The sequence below is a fragment of the Phycodurus eques genome, chromosome 10, assembly GCF_024500275.1.
Source record: "Phycodurus eques isolate BA_2022a chromosome 10, UOR_Pequ_1.1, whole genome shotgun sequence".
Classification (NCBI taxonomy): domain Eukaryota; kingdom Metazoa; phylum Chordata; class Actinopteri; order Syngnathiformes; family Syngnathidae; genus Phycodurus; species Phycodurus eques.
In genome coordinates this window covers 11,689,150-11,709,542 of record NC_084534.1, presented here as the reverse complement: position 1 = coordinate 11,709,542, position 20,393 = coordinate 11,689,150, and the positions used below count along the sequence as shown (strand labels likewise).

The window sequence follows — 20,393 nt, the reverse complement described above, 5'->3', positions numbered from 1 at the left end:
GTTAGTGCTTTAAATTTAATTACAGTTGGGAAGTTTAATAAATGAATTACACCCATAACTGTTGTACTGTATGTTCTATATGGTAGAGTACATCACAATTACATTGGAATAAAAAACACATCTGACAATAAAGGAGAGTAGCCTTCAGTAAATTTACATATATTAATTCGTAGTCTTTTGTTTTAGTTTTTTAACAAAAACCCACAATTGGTCTGAGCGAGTATCCAAAGGCCTGTTCTATTCCATTTGTCCCTAAGAATTAACTCTTAAATGTGAGAGGTTTTCTGAAAAATTGGAAGTATTAGATTTTGTGGGAGAGTGCACATACTGAGAACAGAAAACAGCCCAACTCACTTTTATTTGAAGATGGTTACTCCAGGAGGGCTGGGCAACCTTCCCTCGTTTTCACTGGGAGGGAAGGGAAAGTTACCAAACACACACCAGGTGTCATGGCCGGACCGAAAAGTGGCATTATAACGACAATACTACAAGGATTAAATTTTTCGGGAGCTAATGAGTTCTGTGCAAAATCGTCTTTCTGGAACACTTTAAAAATGGTTTGACTTGAAGGTTGAAACAAATACGCATTTAGGCAGGATTTTCCCTAGCTCTCTTGGGGAGAATAAGTTGGAAAATGGCTATTTTACATGTTCCTCTTGATGAACTCCGATGTTTTAATGACTTCTGTTTTTTCGCTCTCTTTTTTTTTCAATCAGCCACAAAAGGACCAATAGCCAAAAAACTAATCAGTTTTGTGCGTCAGGGAAACTAGAGTAAATTGCTGCAGTAATATTTTAACAATCAATCAACACTTCAACAATGCATTTATCCTCTTTGTAACTAATTATTTTCATGAGTCTATCCCAGTAAGTGGAACTATGCTCTGGGTGGGCTACACTCTGGATATATGACCAGTCAATCCTGACACACACATTCATACTGAAAAGCAATTTTGAGGCAATGAACCTAACATACACATTTTTTGAATGTGGGAAGAAGCCAGAGTCCCCAGAGAGAACCACAGGGAGAACAAACCCCACCGAGACAGGTCTTAGATCATGATATTTAGAAAGTCTGTAGCGCCATGAGAGCATTCACGATGCCTTTATCTTATATAGATATGTTTCTGCAGAGCTAAGAGATCCAAACGAATTCAAATTGGGACGAGTAGGTGGCAGAGGACAGAATGTATTCATGTTTTTGTGCAGCCATCGGCTTCGATGTGGTGCCATCTCACTGGCACACTGTGGAAATGTCTGTGTTTCACACCCACTCTCTTGGTAATGTGGCACAATGTAGACCGTGCTGGCACACATCCCATGCCAAGTTCTTTCCTGGTGAAAAGATGGAGCCAAAAGAGGACGGGTGGAGGCAGAGGAGGAAAGAAGGTGGTGAGCAGAGACAGATGACTGCGAAAGGCAATGCAGAAAAGGATGTATGATCAGTACTGAGTCTGGGCTGGAAATGGAATGATGTGAGGAATCCAATGTGGTTTTGAAGACCAAAAAAAAAAAGGGGGCTCGAGTGAGTCCAGATGCAGTGTGAAAAAAGACAGAGGAGAAGACAGACTGATAAATGGGCAGAGAGCAAAGAGGAATGCCTGTGAGACTTTCGTTTCTTCCTTCTGTTCTCTCGGAAGTCGAGCCAAGCCGACCCCACCCACCAACACACACACACCACGGGGAGACGTCCTCTCCACTCGGATGGTCCCACCTGCTTCCCCTTCCTTCCTCAAATCATAACGTCCTCCCGCTATCTTCGTCCCCTGTCCTGTCTGACACAGCTGCTCATCAGCTCACTGTGCATTCATCCTAGTCCAGCACGTCCTGAAGGAGTCCTTCAAGATGCTATTACTGCACATTAAGGTTGCACTGGGCAAGACACTCCATGTGAAAATGCACCCAATTTATTAATCCATCCATCCATTTTCTGAGCCGCTTCTCCTCAGGGTCGCGGGCGTGCTGGAGCCTAACCCAGCTATCTTCGGGCAGGAGGCGGGGTACACCCTGAACTGGTTGCCAGCCAATCGCAGGGCACACACAAACAAACAAACAACCATTCACACCTACGGGCAATTTAGAGTGTTCAATCAACCGACCATGCATGTTTTTGTGATGTGGGATGAAACCGGAGTGCCCGGAGAAAACCCACGCAGGCACGGGGAGATCATACAAATTCCACACAGGCGAGGCCGGGGATTGAACCCCAGTCCTCAGAACTGTGAGGCAGACGCTCTAACCAGTCATCACCGTGCCGCCCCAATTTATTAATCTAACTCCTAAATTGGAGCAGCAACTGATATAAGAGTCTCTGATCATGAGTCTATAGATCCACAAGATTTTATCTCAGACAGTTACTAGACTAACTTCTGACAGTACAATACAGAGGAATGAGAGTAGAGGGATACAGTATGTTCCGATTTACTCCTTTAACTACCTACGTTATAAGCTATTGCATCTTTGAGGTTTTTATTAGTAAAAAATAAGTGGTAGGAAATGTAGTTGGCTGCAATTACAAGTTAGTACACTGAACAAAAATAGAAACGCAACACTTTTCTTTTTGCTCCCATTTTTCGTGAGCTGGAGTCGAAGATCTACAACTTTTTCTACATACACAAAAGGACATCCATTCATCCATCCATCCATTTTCTGCCGCTTATCCGAGGTCGGGTCGCGGGGGCCGTAGCTTTAGCAGTTAGCAGGGACGCCCCGGCTGCTCCTCTCCCCAGCCACTTCATCCAGCTCTTCCGGGGGGATCCCGAGCAAATGCAATTATTTACTCCACAACACTGGCAATAAAATAAATTTTTCCTTGCAGTACTTTTCCGGGAATCAACTCGTCCTCTTTGTTGAGAAAGTTTTTCAGTTCTCAAAGGGACTAACAAAAGTAAACTAAGAGTGAAACAGTTGTCCTCCATTGTATTTGAGTGCAGAGTCTAAGAGAGGAACTAATGTCTGAAAATGCTGATGTGCATGTTTTCCATGGCAAGCCTTATCAGACACTGAAAAAATGAATAATTTGAAAACCAGTTACTGTACATAACAATTTATGGGTAATGAAGTTTTGAGAAATGTCAACTGTTATCTCCCACCCACACTTGTGACCACATCATTACACTTTCTGGGTTGGTTAAATGCAGTGAAGACCTATTTTGTTTCTGGTATTCTCATACAGATTGCTGGCCTCATGGCGACAAGGAAATGGGTTGAACAAAAAAAAAAGTACAATAATAATAATAATAATGTGCTGACACCTCACTGGATGTCAATAGGATCAAGAACATGCTAATATACTCGCAGTTTGGGGGTTGCAAGAAGAACGATAAATGGGCTTTCACTTGTACAGCGCTTTTACTATCACTACCAATGTTCTATAAGACAAGGGCTTCATATTGAATTAATCGACCATAGTTTAGTCAGGACTAAGTGAGGATGAGAATTTTCTTTACTAAGTAAGTAGAGATAAACAAAAAGTTTCTGGAAGACATTGTTGGGTTGTTGGTTACTGTGCATTATCCATCCATTTTCCGTACTGCTTATCCTGACGAGGTTTGCGGTCGTGCTGGAGCCTATCCCGGGCGACTCTCGACGGGAGGCGGGGTACATCCTGAACTGGTCGCCAGCCAATCGCAGGGCACATAGAAACAAACAACCATTCGCACTCACATTCACACCTACGGGCAATTTAGAGTATTTAATTAACCTACCATGCATGTTTTTTTTTGGATGTGGGAGGAAACCGGAGTCCCCGGAGAAAACCCACCCCGACGCTGGACCTCAGAACTGTGAGGCAGATGTGCTAACCAGACGGCCACCGTGTCGCCCACTGTGCATTATATTGGTTGTATTTTGATTTTATATGCCTTAGAACCGATGGAATCTGACGCAGCCAATTCACAATTAAACACAATATAAGTGACTTGGAGCATACAAATGAGTTTTAAATCAGGAAGTTTACATCAAGACTGGCGGAAAGATCCCAAAGCAAACTTGACACCTAAATGACAATAAAAATAAATGTCATCAAATTAGGAGGCACATATATTGTGAAAGCCAACAACAAATAAGGAAGTTAAGAATAACAACAAAAGATCAATGCAACAACAGAACAATCAGCAATATAGAAAATACAACCAAAGAGGTGGACGAATCCATGGTGGAAAGGAGACTACCTCAAATACAATAAATACACAGAATCAAACCGACACATGTAGCAATAAGTGCAAAACAAAAAACAAAACAAACAAACGTACTTACGGTAACTAAATGTGAGCAAAACCAACAAGTGCGCTGAAGGAATAACAAAGGACTAGATCCAGAATAGCAAGAGGACCAAGATAGTACTTAAAGGACAGCAGTAAGAAATGGGAATAGTACAACGCAACTGCTGCACCTAAAGTATAAACCGGCTGATTGTCAGTCAACAGCAGCGGTGCCGCAGGAGACTCTGCCTGCCAATGTGAAAGCAGAAAGTAAAACAGGAACATGACATTTAATGTAGCCCCCACAAAAATACATGATGACATTTGGTTTGGATTTATCTATTGATCTGTTTGATTTACTGTATTCAGCTAGCCATCCAGCCATAGATGAACATGAAACCTGAGCCCTTATAGTTCCCAAATCTTGACTTTGATCTATATCATGTTTTGCAACCTTCTATCTTCATCCCAAAACACAAAGATACCAACCCGTATTTCCCGCTTTTCGAGGTACCTAGCCGAGCCCACATTTGGTTACAGTTACTTTAGGTCAACTTCATTAAAAAAGCTTCTGTGCATGACATTTAAAATAAATATGGTGATACTCTGTACCTGCAACCACCATCCATCCATCCATCCATCCATCCATTTTCTGAACCGTTTCTCCTCACTAGGGTCGCGGGCGTGCTGGAGCCTATCCCAGCTATCATCGGGCAGGAGGCGGGGTACACCCTGAACTGGTTGCCAGCCAATCGCAGGGCACATACATACAAACAACCATCCGCACTCACATTCACACCCACGGGCAAGATTATTATTATTATTATGACTTGATGCCATACAGTATGCATACAAAACTGCATCCATATCCTTAATTGATTATCAGAATGCGTTGAGCTTGGGTAAGAAAAAAGGGGCTTGATTGATACACATAATTTCATGCACAGACGGGCACGCAAAAAAGAAACAAACACAAAGCTGAGCTTCTGTGAGGAAGACATTCACCTAATGAAAGGACAAATAATCAAATGTGTTTGGGTAGTAAGTAGTTGTTGACATTTGGATTACGCTGGCAAAAAAAATTACCCGTAATAGGTTTTAGGTTTCGATAAAAGGCTGAAATACAAAAGCAGCCTTGTAATTACATGAAAAATCCTTCATTTATTTAATGGCATACAAAAATGTTGACTTACGATTTAATACATGACTTTCTAAATAAAACGGTGATACATAAAAGGCAAATGTGATTAGACCATTGCCTAATACAACATCTCCATGTCAACTGTGATGCCAACGAACGCTGTAAAACATAAGCTGTAAATACACACATACACACATGGGGTCTTATGATTTATTTATTTCTATTTTCATTGCTTATGGATGCAGAAAGAGGGGTGCTGCGGGAACGAGTGAGGTGGCAGAGAAGCATGTTTTTGAACAGGTTGGTGATGATCACAGAGTCTTGGGGCCACTGTTAATGACTTATTCATGGGCCCTTCTGGCCCCTCACGGGCCCCTGGGAACACCGCAGATCCAACAGATGCAAGCGGGAAAGCGAGAGGATTGGGCAGGCAAGAGATGTATGGGTAGCGAGAATTGAAAAGGGGAAGGAGCAGAGACGAAGGGTGGGAGCAGCTTTGCATAAAAAATGTCGGAAGAGAACAGATGAACTGAGACATCACACTGGTGACCAAGTCGTAACCTTCTTGCCAGCGACTCAGCGGAGGGAAGCAGAGGTGCTGCACTAAAACGTCCTGGCTGGCTGAGCAGGTGACAAACTGTTGGCCCGCATTATCATGCTCATCTGGAGCTGCACTGAAGAAAAACGGAAATTGAACTTTTGGTATGCCAGAACGATGTTGCTCTTGATTTTATTGAGCCCAAATGCATTGAGAGTCTAGATGTGAGTTAACCCATCCAGTATTGTACAAGTGTACATCTGTTATTAGTAGGAGTAGTGATGTGGCACATTTTCCATCGTATATATATATATATTTTTTTTTATCTCACCGCCAAATATATGTTTCTAACAAGGGAAGAAATGAACAGTGAAGAATGTGAGCTGAAACACAGATGCGTTTTGATTTAGGAGAGGAAAACAAGCATGTGTGGACAGTGTGCTGTGAAGTTTGGCAAAATAGATACGCATGTGAAACCCACAAGGCCATCTACGGCTATATCTATGCCAACATGGATAGTTTCAAAAGACCCTTTCGTCCCCATGGATGTTATTAGGTTATTAGGTTAGTTTGTTAGGTTAGGTTATTGCATGCAGTGCTCTATATTAGGGCAGTCAAACATATGGCCCATGGGCCAACACCGGCCCACTATGGTGTACAATATGGCAAGACACTGTGATGGGTGGGGACTAAAGATAATTTGGGGAATTAATATGCTCATGTAGAAAATGTATTGGTAATAATTCGTAGGTCTTAAAAAAAAAATGTATTTTAAAGTGCAATACTATATTTTTCAGTTGATTTTTCTGACAATGTTTTTGTGCCGTAAAATAGGGATCACTGTGATCAGTTATTATGCACACGTAGATGAAAAACTGAAGCAAAATTTTTCCGCGAACTCTGTGGTTTTGTAAAAAGATTAAAAAAAAGAGCTCATTAAATAAAAAAAATGTTAATGTACTTTTGTTGTGTATTAAAAGTAATGGACATTTTTTTAAATGTATTATGATATTAAGTATGGTATGATTTTGTTGATCTGGCCCCTTTGACATCAAATTAGGCTGTAGGTGGCCCCTGAACCCCTGCTCTATATGACATTTGATTGATATTTTTCTTACATACACTCATTTCACATACTTTTCATAACAACTGTGAATATCATAAATACTTTTTAATCTGACTAAAACAACTTTAAATGGTGGCAGCAGCATTTTGAAATATTGATCACCTTTTTTTTCTTAGACTCTTCCCCTCTGTTTGAAGAAAACTGCAACATCAAAACATTGAAGATATTTTGGAGACGGCCTCAACTCCTCCTGGAATTTCAGACCTTGTGATGTTTTTGCACTTTTTGTTCAAACACTTGTTTACAAGGCTCCGACCGATCGTACAATACCTGAGGTTGTTTATCTGAAATCTCTGTCTCCATCAAAGTCGTGTTCAAAGAGAAGATAAGGGCTGCACAAATCCTTGTCAACCCGCCAGCGCAACACTTCACAGCAATTTACGTGTGCCTCATGAAAAAAGAAGGTAGCAGCCTTGTCTTGATGGAGTGGCAGATAGCCACAAAGAAGTGCAAGGCTTTGTTTTTGGGTTTATTTTCCGTTTTAATTGCTGAAGCAAGGGGCAAAATGTAGAATGAAATCTATTTTAAGTGACAGACATGTGACTTGACTCATCATTTGCATAATTGATGACAACATTGCTGGTTTTGCAAATATTTAGTTTGGACCTAAAGTCTCATTGGGTTTTATTGTTTGTGGCAGGGTACTCTTTCTTTTGGGCTGGTTCCAGCACAAATCCTTTTCCCTGCTCATTTGGGTGAAACATAATCTTTTTAAAAGATACTTTTGTTCAAAGGTACTTATTCGCGGCACGGTGGACGACTGGTTAGAGCGTCTGCCTCACAGTTCTGAGGACCCGGGTTCAATCCCCGGCCCCCGCCTGTGTGGCGTTTGCATGATCTCCCCTCCGGTTTCCTCCCACATCCCAAAAACATGCATTCATTGGAGATTCTAAATTGCCCGTAGGCATGACTGTGAGTGCGAATGGTTGTTTGTTTGTATGTGCCCTGCGATTGGCTGGTGACCAGTTCAGGGTGTACCCCGCCTCCTGCCCGATGATAGCTGGGATAGGCTCCAGCGTGCCCATGACTCTTGTGGGGATAAGCGGTTATGACAATGGATGGATGGATTTTTTTTTTTTTTTCGGTGGAAAGGCCAACTTCCTGTAGCACCACCACTATCATCATCATCATCTTCTTCATCATCATCGTGTGAAATAGTACTGCCACAAGCACAAAAATCAAATATTAAACTTTATTTATTGTGGTAATTGTATCTTTTGTAAATGATGGCTCATTTACATAACTGCAGGGTTGTTTCTCTTCAAATATTGAAATATTACTGGAGGGTCAATCAACAGCAGCTAAGTCGGAGAGCAACGGTTCCTCCCGAGGAGTCTTCAAATACAAGCATAACCTAGAAAATTTGATGGATAAAATTAAACATTTTCCAATCTGTCTTTTAGACAATATTTTCACCACCCTCGCTTGTACCTGCCATATTGCCTTGGTCTTTATGTCATATTAAATGCTTGTGACAAAATCGTTATATGGAATTTAAAAAGTTAAAAAGCACCAAGATCAGTCACATCCAAACTGACAATTTTGATCCAATAGTTACATATGGACCATGTTAGCATGTATGCCCACATACGCATACGCACACGCATGCACACATGAATGTGCGCATGCACGGACATACGCATGCACGCACACGCACACACACACACACACACCAATGCGGTGTAGTTGTTAACACCTGCTTATACACACATTAGCTTTGCATGGGCACCGGTGCAATGACTATAATCCATCATGAGCTGTGCCACCCTGGTATCACAACAAATGCCTGCAGATGTTGGGCACAATTCCAAGGCCAGAGGAGGCAATCCACACAGTGTCTCCCCCACTGCTTAACAAATAATGCCTCCTCCCTGTTCTTTTGCACACACACACACACACACACACACACACACACACACACACACACACACACACACACACACACACAGAGAGACAGGTAGACACAATCACACGGATGCATAAACAGGACAACCACTCCCTCATTTGCACACGTGCGTACAATCCTAAATAAATGTAAAGGTGAGATACATGCACACTTGTTTATTATTTATTGTGTGTTCGCTCTGTAACAATGCTAGGTCACATTCCGTTATAAATTAGTGCCAACTACATAGCCAGCTACATTAGTAGACAAACACATATTGTCATGACACATCAAAAGCTGTCATGATGAAAGCAAACTACAATGGAGCAGATGAAAATAATATTTGTCTCTAATGATGATGATGATGAATCTACCTAATTTTACACTAAAACAGCGATGATGAAAGCCATTTGGACAAACTGACACAAACTATACTTTTTGAGTCATGAAGTACTGTATAGTCTAGTAGCCAACTAGGTGAACCCGGAAATGTTGAGTACACCAAATTTTTCAAATGTGAAGTATGGTTCCACAGTTGAGAAACTGCCAGCTGCAAATTTGCATATGTTGAGCAATTTTGAAAATGTGTTATTAGCTTAATCGTCCATTTTGACCACATATTTTGCACTGTCTGGTCACTATGTGAGTGATTTAAAAGGTTAGGAGCACAGGTGTCAAACTGAAGGCACAGATGCAGCCTGTTGCATCATTTTAATTGACCGGCCAAAGTAAATACAGTGTGTGTCATGGTTTTTTCCTGCACTCCCCTTTTTTTGGAGCTCGGGTGGCGCTTCCTGCCTCGCCTCTCACTCTCTCTCTCACTCACTCATTCCCCCCCCCCTCCCCCCCCCCCCCCCCCTCCTCCTCCAGTAATCAGCACCACCTTGGCTGCGCATCCGTCCTCTATCAGCACTCCTCACTGCACATACTTGCACATGCATACATACTTCTGTTGGACTCATTTGTATGCAAAGGGACCTGCTGTGTGACAGGTTGCTATGGTTGCAGTTGCCAGGTTATGTGACAAGAAGCAACTTGCTTTTTTTCTTATTGACACCAATGTAACTATGTCATTGTGAAGCTGGGCTTAGCTGAAGAGGGAATCGCACAGCACATACCGAAATGCAAATATAATGGGATCGTTAGGGATACAGAAATAAAAAGGATAAAAGCAAAAGACGACGCAAACCACTTTAATCTCCTCCACTTGGCAGCAGATTGAGTCAGGTACAGGCAGTTGAGCAAGTATTTTGGGAAAGTTGGTGATGGGAGTGCACAAACTGACTTTTCAGTGTGTGTGCGTGTGCGTGTGTGTGTGTGCGTGTGTGTGAGAGAGAGAGAGAGAGAGAGAGAGGTTATTGACATGCTGTGTGAGTCTGAGTATACAGCAGATAACACGGCCAGTTTAAGGTCATAAAGAAGGGAAGGGCACGTCTGAAGAATGTTTATCTTTGACGTCAATGCAAGGAATGTGATCTGGTGTGGAAGAACTTTTGTGTATTGCACATAGAGAAGAGAAATTGTAGATATGAATGAATGAAACTGCTCTCTCGCAGGTTTTTAGGCCCTTCTATTTTATTGGTTTTTACACAATATAGGTTCGATACGCCCCCCTTTCTAGTCAGCAAGCATGAGAAGAAACTCAGAAATACTTTTAAAGGTGTTTAAATAAATCTAAATGTGTTTAAAGTGTGTGGGAGGAGTAAAACTATCTAGAAATATTTTGATATGTTTTCCCCCATCCTTCACTATCTCTAATTGGTTTAGAGACCAGATGGGTTTCAAGTCAGAATTCTTTTTTCTTCCTCAAATGAGTGTACAGGTGGACCGTCTTTTTATTTTTTTAAATTTTTTTTTAGTCGCACCATTCAGAAATTAGGGCACACATGCGACCAAACTAGCACCACGCCAGAATACTTTAATCAAAAGCATTGCGTCCTTGCAATCAATCTTCCTTTATGCGTCCCTGCTCCTTTTTGTGTGTCTCAGTTGCGAGACGCACATCCAACAAGATCCCTGCTTTTCATCCATAAGAATTTTAACTCAAAATGTTTCACAGAGATGAAAACAGACAATTAAAATAGCAGGAAATATAAGCCCCCCATCCTCACATACACTATATTACCAAAAGTATTCGCTCGCCTTCCTTGACTCAGACATGAATTTAAGTGAGATCCCAATCTTAATCCAAAGGGTTTAATATGACATTGGTCCACCCTCTGCAGTTATAACATCTTAAACTCTTCTGAGAAGGTTTTCCATGAGGTTTAGGAGTGTGTTTATGGGAATTTATGACCATTTTTTCAGAGGCGCATTTGTGAGATTACACACTGATGTTTGGACGAGAAGGCCTGGCTCTCATTCTCTGTTCTAATAAATCCAAAAGCGTTCCATAGGGATGAAGTCAGGATTGTGCAGGCCCATCAAGTTCATCCACATCAAACCCTCTCATTCTTGTCTTTATGAACCTTGATTTGTGCAATGATGCACAGTCATGTTGGAACAGGAAGGAGCTATCTCCAAACTATTCCCACAAAGTTGGAAATGTCCAAAATATTAGACACTGCGCTCCACTGAAAGGAAGTCTGAATGCTCCAGCATACCAAGAGATTTTGGACAGTCAAACAGTTTGCGGATGACCCTTCTTGTTCCAAGATGTCTGTGCACCAGTACACAAAGCAAGGTCCATAAAGACATTGATGAGAGAATTATGTATGGATGAACTTGACTGGCCTGCACCGAGTCCTGCCCTCCACCAGATAGAACCTTTGGGTTGATTTCGAGTGCACAATGAGCCAAGCCTTCTCGTCCAACATCAGTCTGTGACCTCACAAATATACTCCTGGAAGAACAGGAAAAAAAATCCTCTGAACTCACTCCTAAACCTTGTTGAAAGCCTTCCTACAGGAGTTGAAGCTGTTATAGCTGGAAAGGCTAGACCAACATCATATTAAACCATATGGATTTAGAATGGGATATCACTTAAAATCATATGTGAGTCAAGGCAGGTGAGCGAATACTTTTGGCAATACAGTGTATAATGCAAACACACCCATACAAACACACACACTCGCGCGCACACACAAATACAGACCCTATTGACTAATAGCATAGAGATAGTATAGCGACATGGCAAATCACTGAGGATCCTGGGTGAGGAAAGACAATCATGTCCTCTATTAATCTATCCATAGAATTAGGCAGATGCCCTCCCAACACACATTCTCCATCATCTCTTAATTGGCTATTGTTGTGTTTTCATCAGCTCTCCAGGGAAGAACCATCTGGCTGCTCCAACAGGTGAGATTTTAGGGGCAAGTACAATCGTTTGTAACTTTCTTGGAGTGTGTTTATTTGTCTAATACACTGGGGTGTACGCTATGCGTCTTTCGCATCATTTATTCTTTATGAATTGTATTTGCAATTGTGAATTAAAATGATCTTGACCTTGCTGCATTCCAGAACATTAGTGAAAAGGTAGATGAGCGCAGTGTGCAAATGGGAAATGGAGAGAAGGACCAGAAGGAAGCGATGTCCTTTATCAGCAGTGCAACTGTGCATGAGCCATACTGGCTACTGTATTATGTTTGCTCCCTCTTATTATCTTCTTATCTATATGCATCATTATAGAGGATATAGTGTCTGTGACGAATAGGGTTTTTGATTAATGATGCATGGTTCCTTTTGTTTTAACACACAGAGGTGTTGGTTTGCTGTAAGCTGTATGATAATAATTTTCAGGACTATTTATATGACTATTTCCTGAGATGGAAATATGAAGTGTGTCAAAAAAAGTACAAGGACCGGTCAAAAAAAGATATAATTCAAACGCAAGCTACAAACTAGAGGTTTTCCTCTTCAATGTGGGCCAACGTGTCTACAAAGAGAACCTGCGGCGTTTACTTCGTTCCGCATGCGAGGTAAGGCGAGAGTTGTGGCAGGACATGACAACAGGCTTGCTCACAATGTGCTGAGCATCTGACAGTTCCTGGCCAAGAAAAACATTGCTGTGTTGGAGCAACCTTCCTACTCACCGGATGTGGCTTTGTGTGAATTTTTTTTTTCCTCTTAAGGGAGTTATCAAGGAGACATATTTGTAGATGTAGATGTAGATGACACCCAAGAAAGAATCCTTTCACGGGTGCATAAACTTGTGGCAGATAAAGCTTTGTAAGTGAGTTAGACTCCAGGAAAGGGGTCACCACCATGTAGCCCACAAGGACCACATGAAAGGTCCGCGTGCCTGTTCTAAATGTACTGTAGCTCATCAGTGATGGGTAATTGTTATTTCCTAAGAATGCTGTCGAAGTTATCATTTGAAAATGTAAACAATTAAAACATCCATCCATTTTCAACACCGCCTATCCCGGTCAGGGTCGCGGGGCGCTGGAGCCTATCCCAGCTGAGTTCGGGCAAAAGGCGGACTACACCGTGAACTGATCGCCAGTCAGTCGGAGGGCACATATAGACACGGACAACCATTCGCATTCACATTCACACCGTCACTGAGTGGGAACTGAATCCACATTTTTGAAAATTATTATGAGTAATCATTAACATGATCAGTGTCTTCTCATAGATGAATGTTATTATTGCAGCCCAGTGTTTGGCGATCCCGGATCTAGGCAACACAAGCCAATAAAGTATATAAATGTAATTTTGATGCGCTGGGGATAAATGGAGACAAACGTTGTCTGATAAGCAAATCGCTCTACTTACCCTTTTACAATTAGAATATGTTCAGAACTTGCATGCTGTGTTTCTGACAGATGATGTGCTGGAGAGGAGCTACACTCACTGGCCTGACTGTAATGAGCGCTGGCCACTAATTAGTTTGTTGCTGGATTCCAGAACGGGGTGGCACTGAGGCTGAAGCCCTGTCAACGGAGCAGTGCAGCGAAGAGAGCAGGGAGCTCCTCTAATGAGCCCTCAGCGGTGTGTTTACTGTTCACCAAAGTCATGGCTTTACACTCTGTGCCCCCACTCCTGTCTTTCCCCCGCCAGGTGGTGCTTGCACACACGCAGAAACACTCGGATGTTGGACAGTCAGCACATCTGATCCATACTGTATTCCTAATTCATGAGTGCAAATGCATGTACTGACAGACAGGCATGCTTGAAAGCACTTCTCAGTTGTATGCCAGTGATGGTGCCTAATTAATGTGGCTGCACTGCAACTCGTCATCATGCGTGCATGAAGCACTCTCCAGTCTGACATGATTGACATGATATAAGACACATCAGCTGTGGATGACTCCACAAAGATGACTTTTATTTTTATCCATTCCCAGGTCAACTGCAACTTCATATGTCTGTTGAATGCAACTTCTTAACAAAGAAATGATTGGGGGACATTTTCTACAAAGTTGAAATTCATCAACAAAATGTCTGCTATTTATGTCTGCTTTTAAAGTAGCACTAACCAGGCCCAAAAATTGTCATGTAAATTTGACACATCACAGAGAATAGTAATGTTAACAAGCCTACCAAATTTGAATGAATGAAAAAAAAAAAAAGCTACTTATATAAAATCAGCCATTCACACCTATGATTCTTCAATTCATCAAACAAGTAACTGCAAATGCATGTTTTTGGAATGTGGAAGGAAGCCAGAGTACTTGAAGAAAACAAACTTGAGCACAGGGAGAACATGTTTAACATCAAATAAATAATGGTTGATGACGTCAGCTGTTTTGTGTGAAAGGTTTAATCACTGATGGGAGGAGATCAGACTCACTTCTATGAACTTAAAGTTCAGTATGCTTATGTGCTGTGTTCACTGCTCAGTCAGGATGCATGTGACACAGTGGAGAAACTAAAATATATTATACGTATGGATATTTTGAGTGACTTGCTTGATGTTAAGCATGCTATTGTGTCTTTGGAGTTGTCAAGTTCGGTACATCTTTTAAATGACTTGGCCCTAACTTGCCATGTGTGTGATCCTAAGCAGGGTGATGAGTGAAGACAGTGGTATAAGTTAGGGAGGTGATTATGCGAGCCAACAGGTGAGATAAGTGCTTGTGCAGGAGTTCTCCCAGATGCAATATTTAGATGTGAAAGAAACCAAATGACAGTGTTTAATGCTGACAAAGCTCAACTCGTGCTTTGAAAGTTTATGTTCCAGGTGGCCACGACAGCCCCGTTTCCCCTAAACGAAGTGTACCTAGCAGGGGTGTCGAACAAGGGGACAACTGTCCCACGGCCCTGAGCATTTTGCTGGCTCCTGGCTCTTCAGCACCCCACATTGTGATCTTACCATTTCAGACTATTAGTGTGTGTTTAAATGTTGTAAAAACCAAAGTACTTTAATCTCCACCTCCTCTCCAAAGTCTTTCAAGTGTCCGTTCTTTATTGATGTATGCTGGCTCTCCCATTTGTTCCATCTCGCAGTGTCCCCAGGTGAGCCGGGACAGATAACAGTCTTCTCTTATTCATGGGCCTGTCGGACACGTTGACTGGTGACCTCCATAGCTCGCCACAGGAACTGAAAACCAAAACAGGCTGATTCAAGCACACAAAATAGGATACAGCCATTTTCATTCCCATAGAATCCCCACTGCTTCAGTCTCTTGACTGAAAATTCAGGCAGATGCATGTACTTTACTGTACAGTCATTTTTATATTCTTACAGATCGCAACATAAAGTAGAATTTCAGTCAAATCATTTTTAAAAATTAGACGTTTGTCATACTCAGTCATCTAGTTAAAAAGGACGGAGCCCCAGACATGTCATGGGAAAACAAATTGTGGCCACAACGAATAATGTGCACATGAAATAATAATTTGTGAGTTTAATATCATCCCATGAATTCATTGCATGTCTGGGTAAGCAAAGGGAGCGCACCTTCACGAGAAATTGCATTACCTTTAGGTACTAAGTGTCTTTCTTATTTTTTTGTCAATATTTTGTTGAGGAATGGTATTTATATTATTAATTGGTATTTTGTATTTTATACCAACTTCTGTATATATATATATACACTGTATATCTATTTTTGGCCACAACATGTTGTGCAGTTCTGCACCACTGAAGGCTTGCCGATCTGTTCAACAATCAAAAACGACCCCCCCACCCCTAACCAGACAAAAACACCCTCTCTCATGGCTGGGCCCAGGCTCACGTCTTCGACCGGCATGAGTGTCTGACCATCGTATCCTTCCCCACCTCAATGTGACGCCTAGATTACTTTGTCCACGACAGTGTGTGAGGTGAATGCAAATATCAACATGTTCTTTCACGTTGTGGCTCTGAACTCTGCGGAGTGCATGCAGGTGGTGTAATGAAACCTCTCTGTGTGAAACAGGACTAAACGTGTGTTTGAGGAAAGACCAAGTGAAAAACACAGTTAAGAGTGAGCGCACTGCGCAACAATTTTTTTTTGTAGACTTATGACATATTGAGCCTGCTGTGAAAATTCTCATATGGATTAGATATGTTGTGTGCCTTCTGATCTTGTATTTTGTGTGTGTTCATCTCCAGCGCATATCTTGCCTGATAGCTGGCAGTATCTGTGCTTTCAGTCGTGTCCAAAATTTTCATTGAAAGTTATAACTGTCAAATACTTTACATTGGAAAACAAGAAATGTGTCAGAGGCATGGAAATTGTATGTCATGTAGTTAAAGTCAGACAGTATTTTCTGACCCCAAATAAATAAATCTCTCAAATAGGGAGCAATGTTGACTTAATTTACCCAAAGTACAGTCAAAACAGTTTTCTCGATTATGTGGAACTCCGTCTATTGCTCATATCAGTCAGCTTCTGTTGCTTAGTGAGCTTACTTTAAATAATGTATTTTCTGGGCTTGAAATTAACACCCGTCAACCCACCATATGTGAGTGAATTTCAGCAGTGGCAGTAACAGTGCCACTCCCACTAGCCACTTTGGCGGCGTGAATTTTTTGTTTAAATCAAGGCTCAAATTAAGTGGTCTCACAACTCTGTTTGTGAGTCAAAAGTTCGCATTTTGTGCCTCATAAAATATATTGAAAAGCAAAACTGCAAATGAGATTGTTCGCGATGCCGACCGACGCGCTGACGTGACAACGCGATTACGGTCACCATCGAAAAGCCGGAAGTGAAGTTAAACTTGGTTTCTGGCGCGGGAAGGGCGAAGCTGAATTGATAAGAAAAATGTAAGAGCAAAAGAAAGAAATTAGCAAAAGTGTGGTAGTATTTCATAGTGATATGCTCGCTTTGAGCACCCATGCCGTGTGAGGTTGTAACACTGGCGTTTCTCTCTGCCGAAGACGCAGAGTATGATGCCGGACCCTCGACTGAACACACTGTATACGAGTCTTCATATGTCAGGGGACAATAGTGTGTTAAGATGGGGTTCAGCGGCATCTTCATTGATCATAAACACCGTATTTGGCAACAGATTCAGTACGGCGGCTGCTGCCATTCATGTTTACATTGCAGATGGTGAGTGCGCAAGGTGCGTTCAGAGACACTGCTTAAATGGGAGTGAATGTGTTTTTTGGTTCTCTTGTAATTGTAAAAATTATTTGTATCAGAATGCTAAAACACTACTATCACACCGTTATAAAATGGAATTTACTGTATTTTGTTTTGTAATATAAGAATAGATCATTCTCAAGTAAATGTACCATATATCACCTTTGTTAGTTTGCATCTTCAGAGTGATTGAATTCAAGCGGGCATCTAACGATAACATGACATTGTGACTGCCAACATACGTATAAACCTTTGGTTCCAGGATTAGTGCTGCTCGTTCGCCACCTCGCCAATGGCTAATTGAAACAGAATGTGGCGAAGCGAATATTGCCCACGTTCACCACGCTGGTGAATCACAATTATCTATGTCAAAAGTCAAAATCCCTTCCTGATAAAAGTTACAGGATGCGTGCTCATTCTGCTGTGAATGAGCCGTCCAGCTGCAGGCTCACGGGCTTTCCCAGCTGTGGGGAGCGGCGCATCAGGGCATACATATTTATTACCACGTCATACGATTTAAGTGTTGATGGCCACTGTATCCTGCAATTCACATTAGTTCTCACAGCTAGCTATCTCCCTTTTTCATCAATGCACGAGTCACTAATCCCACTTTGGTTGTCATGCTGAGCGGCGGCAGCACTGGCTCGAAGCAGGGCCGGACGTAGGGAGCTCGTCATTTGGGGGCCCAAGGCAAATATAGTCAGGGCCTCCTCCCTCCCTTATGTAATTTAGTTCACTTTGTCCTGCTTTTGAAATCTGGTAGAATTATCTAACAGCTAAAGTTAGACTATTAATATTCACCACCAAAGATTTTGAATATTAATGTTTAATGTATTAATTAAGTTCTAAAAAAAATTATATATAATGTCCTTATGCTCCTTCTTGAGGATTACCAAATAACAAGGGAATCAATCTAACACTTTTACTGTAATTGGTATGTAGTTTACTATTTAAATCAGAGGTGTCAAACTCATTTTAGTTCACGGGCCGGACCAGTATATTCATGGCCTTATATACAATAAATAACGACAATTAGATTTTTTTACCATTTTTTGGGTGGAGGTAATTACAGTTACATTTGGGAAAATACATTTATTGATTATTATCTTGTTGCAAATTTTTTTTCAAATCATATGAGAGGTCTCAAATTTTACACATGCAATCACAGTAGATCTATAAACGGTATATATACCTTTTAACTTGTTTATAAATCCTTTTAAATTTACATACATTTTCACATCCATCTGGAAATCTTGAAAGACTCAACTGACTCATCACAATTTACAAATGAAAGTGGGATTTTTTCAGAATGAAAGTGCAGTTATCCCCTGCCTTGTAAATGTACACAGGCTGATTAACAGAGTGAAACTTTTTAAAAAATGAAGACAAAGTTCATGTATTAGCTGTTTCTATTAAGGACAATAGAAGCGTAAATTAGCTGCTTGTTTAATAGTCACCCAGGAGCTTGCCATAAAAACACAAACAATGAATCTACTGTATATGAGGTTAGCATTAGTCAGCACAAACAATTAGCAACCTCTCTCCAACTATTAGCATGCATCAAATTAGCTTGTAGCCTACATATCACCTAAGAAGTGACTTTCAACTTTTTCCTGTCAGGGGGCTCGTCACCACAGCGAGTCACTCACATGATTCGTTTGTCTGACATATCCCAACCATTTTGAATAAACCCATGTCCCAATGAACTTCACAAACTCGTTTTTAACTGCACATAAACACATTTGCACATGAAATTACATAACAAACAATTCATGATATGATACATATATAGTCATTGCTTGACACAAAGTGTCACTCTGTTGCGGCATATGGATTGGAGGCGCGCCCCACCACCCCAATCTTTCTCTCACAGCACTTCTGGCTCTATGGTGCTTGTGTCAAACTAAAAGCATGGGTTTCATAATAAGAGTCTATATGTATAAATGAAATAAAACTTGCGTGATGGTCAGAATAATGCCCGCGGGCCGGATTGGACCCCCTGATGGGCCAGCTGTTTGACACCACTGATTTAACTCATCCTGGTGATGAATTGTCACTCGTGTCACTCTCCATTTCTATAATCCGCTGACACTGACAGCAGTGCTACTGATACTGGAAAGAACCTCATATTATAGAGTATTACTTTTTTACAAGGTATGAAGTTAATAAATCAATATTCCACTGTGATTGAAGGCTTTACTGTTTAGTGAATAATGCAAAAGATAAACTTCCTACTGAAAAATCGCATTCTAAATCGCAATCGCAATATTTGTTTAAAAGAAACAAACAAACAAAAAAAACCTAACAATTAAGAGTATTTCCCCAAATCGTTCAGCCCTACTCCTGATCGATGACTCGGTTGTTTTAATTGGGCCCACATTGTTAAAGCGTGTCGGCTTCCCAGTGACGAGGACTGGGTGAGTGTGGCTAAAGGTTTAGCCACATCAACACACGTGATGTTGTGGCTAACTAGACACAAAAGGAGATTTTTATACTGTTTAGCCACATTGGCTAAGAGGTTTCATGAGTCAGTGTCACTCCTGGATTCATAAGGACCCACCAATAATATTTACGTCATGTATATTAGTTTCAATATCATGTGGTGGTGGCTCTCTCCTTTAAGTTAAGTTTTGTTTTTCTTTCATTTAAGTTTCCTTTAAATTAAAGTCTGTTTACCTCAATCAAGTTTGTTTTTAAATGATGAGTCATTACAACTTCAGCCTAAAAATGTTGTTTTTCTAATCTGGCAGTCTTTAAATTGTTATTAAGAAAAGCGTAACTGTATCGAACAGCAGCAATTTGATTTGGCACTGTCATGTTTGTAATGACTTTACAAATTGAGCGTTCTTTTCTTCAAAGACAGAAAAAAAAACATTTGTGTTTGTCTTTGTCCACGTGTTTATGTCATTATAAGTAATACATTTTGCTTTCCAAATGTCATTTTTGAATATGGTGATAAGGAACAGAGCTAAGCAAAAATCGTGCTCTGAAGAGTGACCACACGCAAATGCATGTGGAGCACTGCCGTTATTGATGCAGCGTG

At 41.1% G+C, this 20,393-nt stretch overlaps 1 long non-coding RNA gene across 1 annotated transcript in view; it reads right to left on the bottom strand.

The window, feature by feature from the left end:
- Positions 1–15,255: 15,255 nt before the first annotated feature.
- Positions 15,256–20,393, bottom strand: part of LOC133408331 (uncharacterized) — a 33,144-nt gene continuing 28,006 nt past the window's right edge. The window contains exon 4 of the long non-coding RNA XR_009769291.1: positions 15,256–15,378. This is a non-coding gene — a long non-coding RNA (uncharacterized LOC133408331). The remainder of the gene's footprint in view (positions 15,379–20,393) is intronic.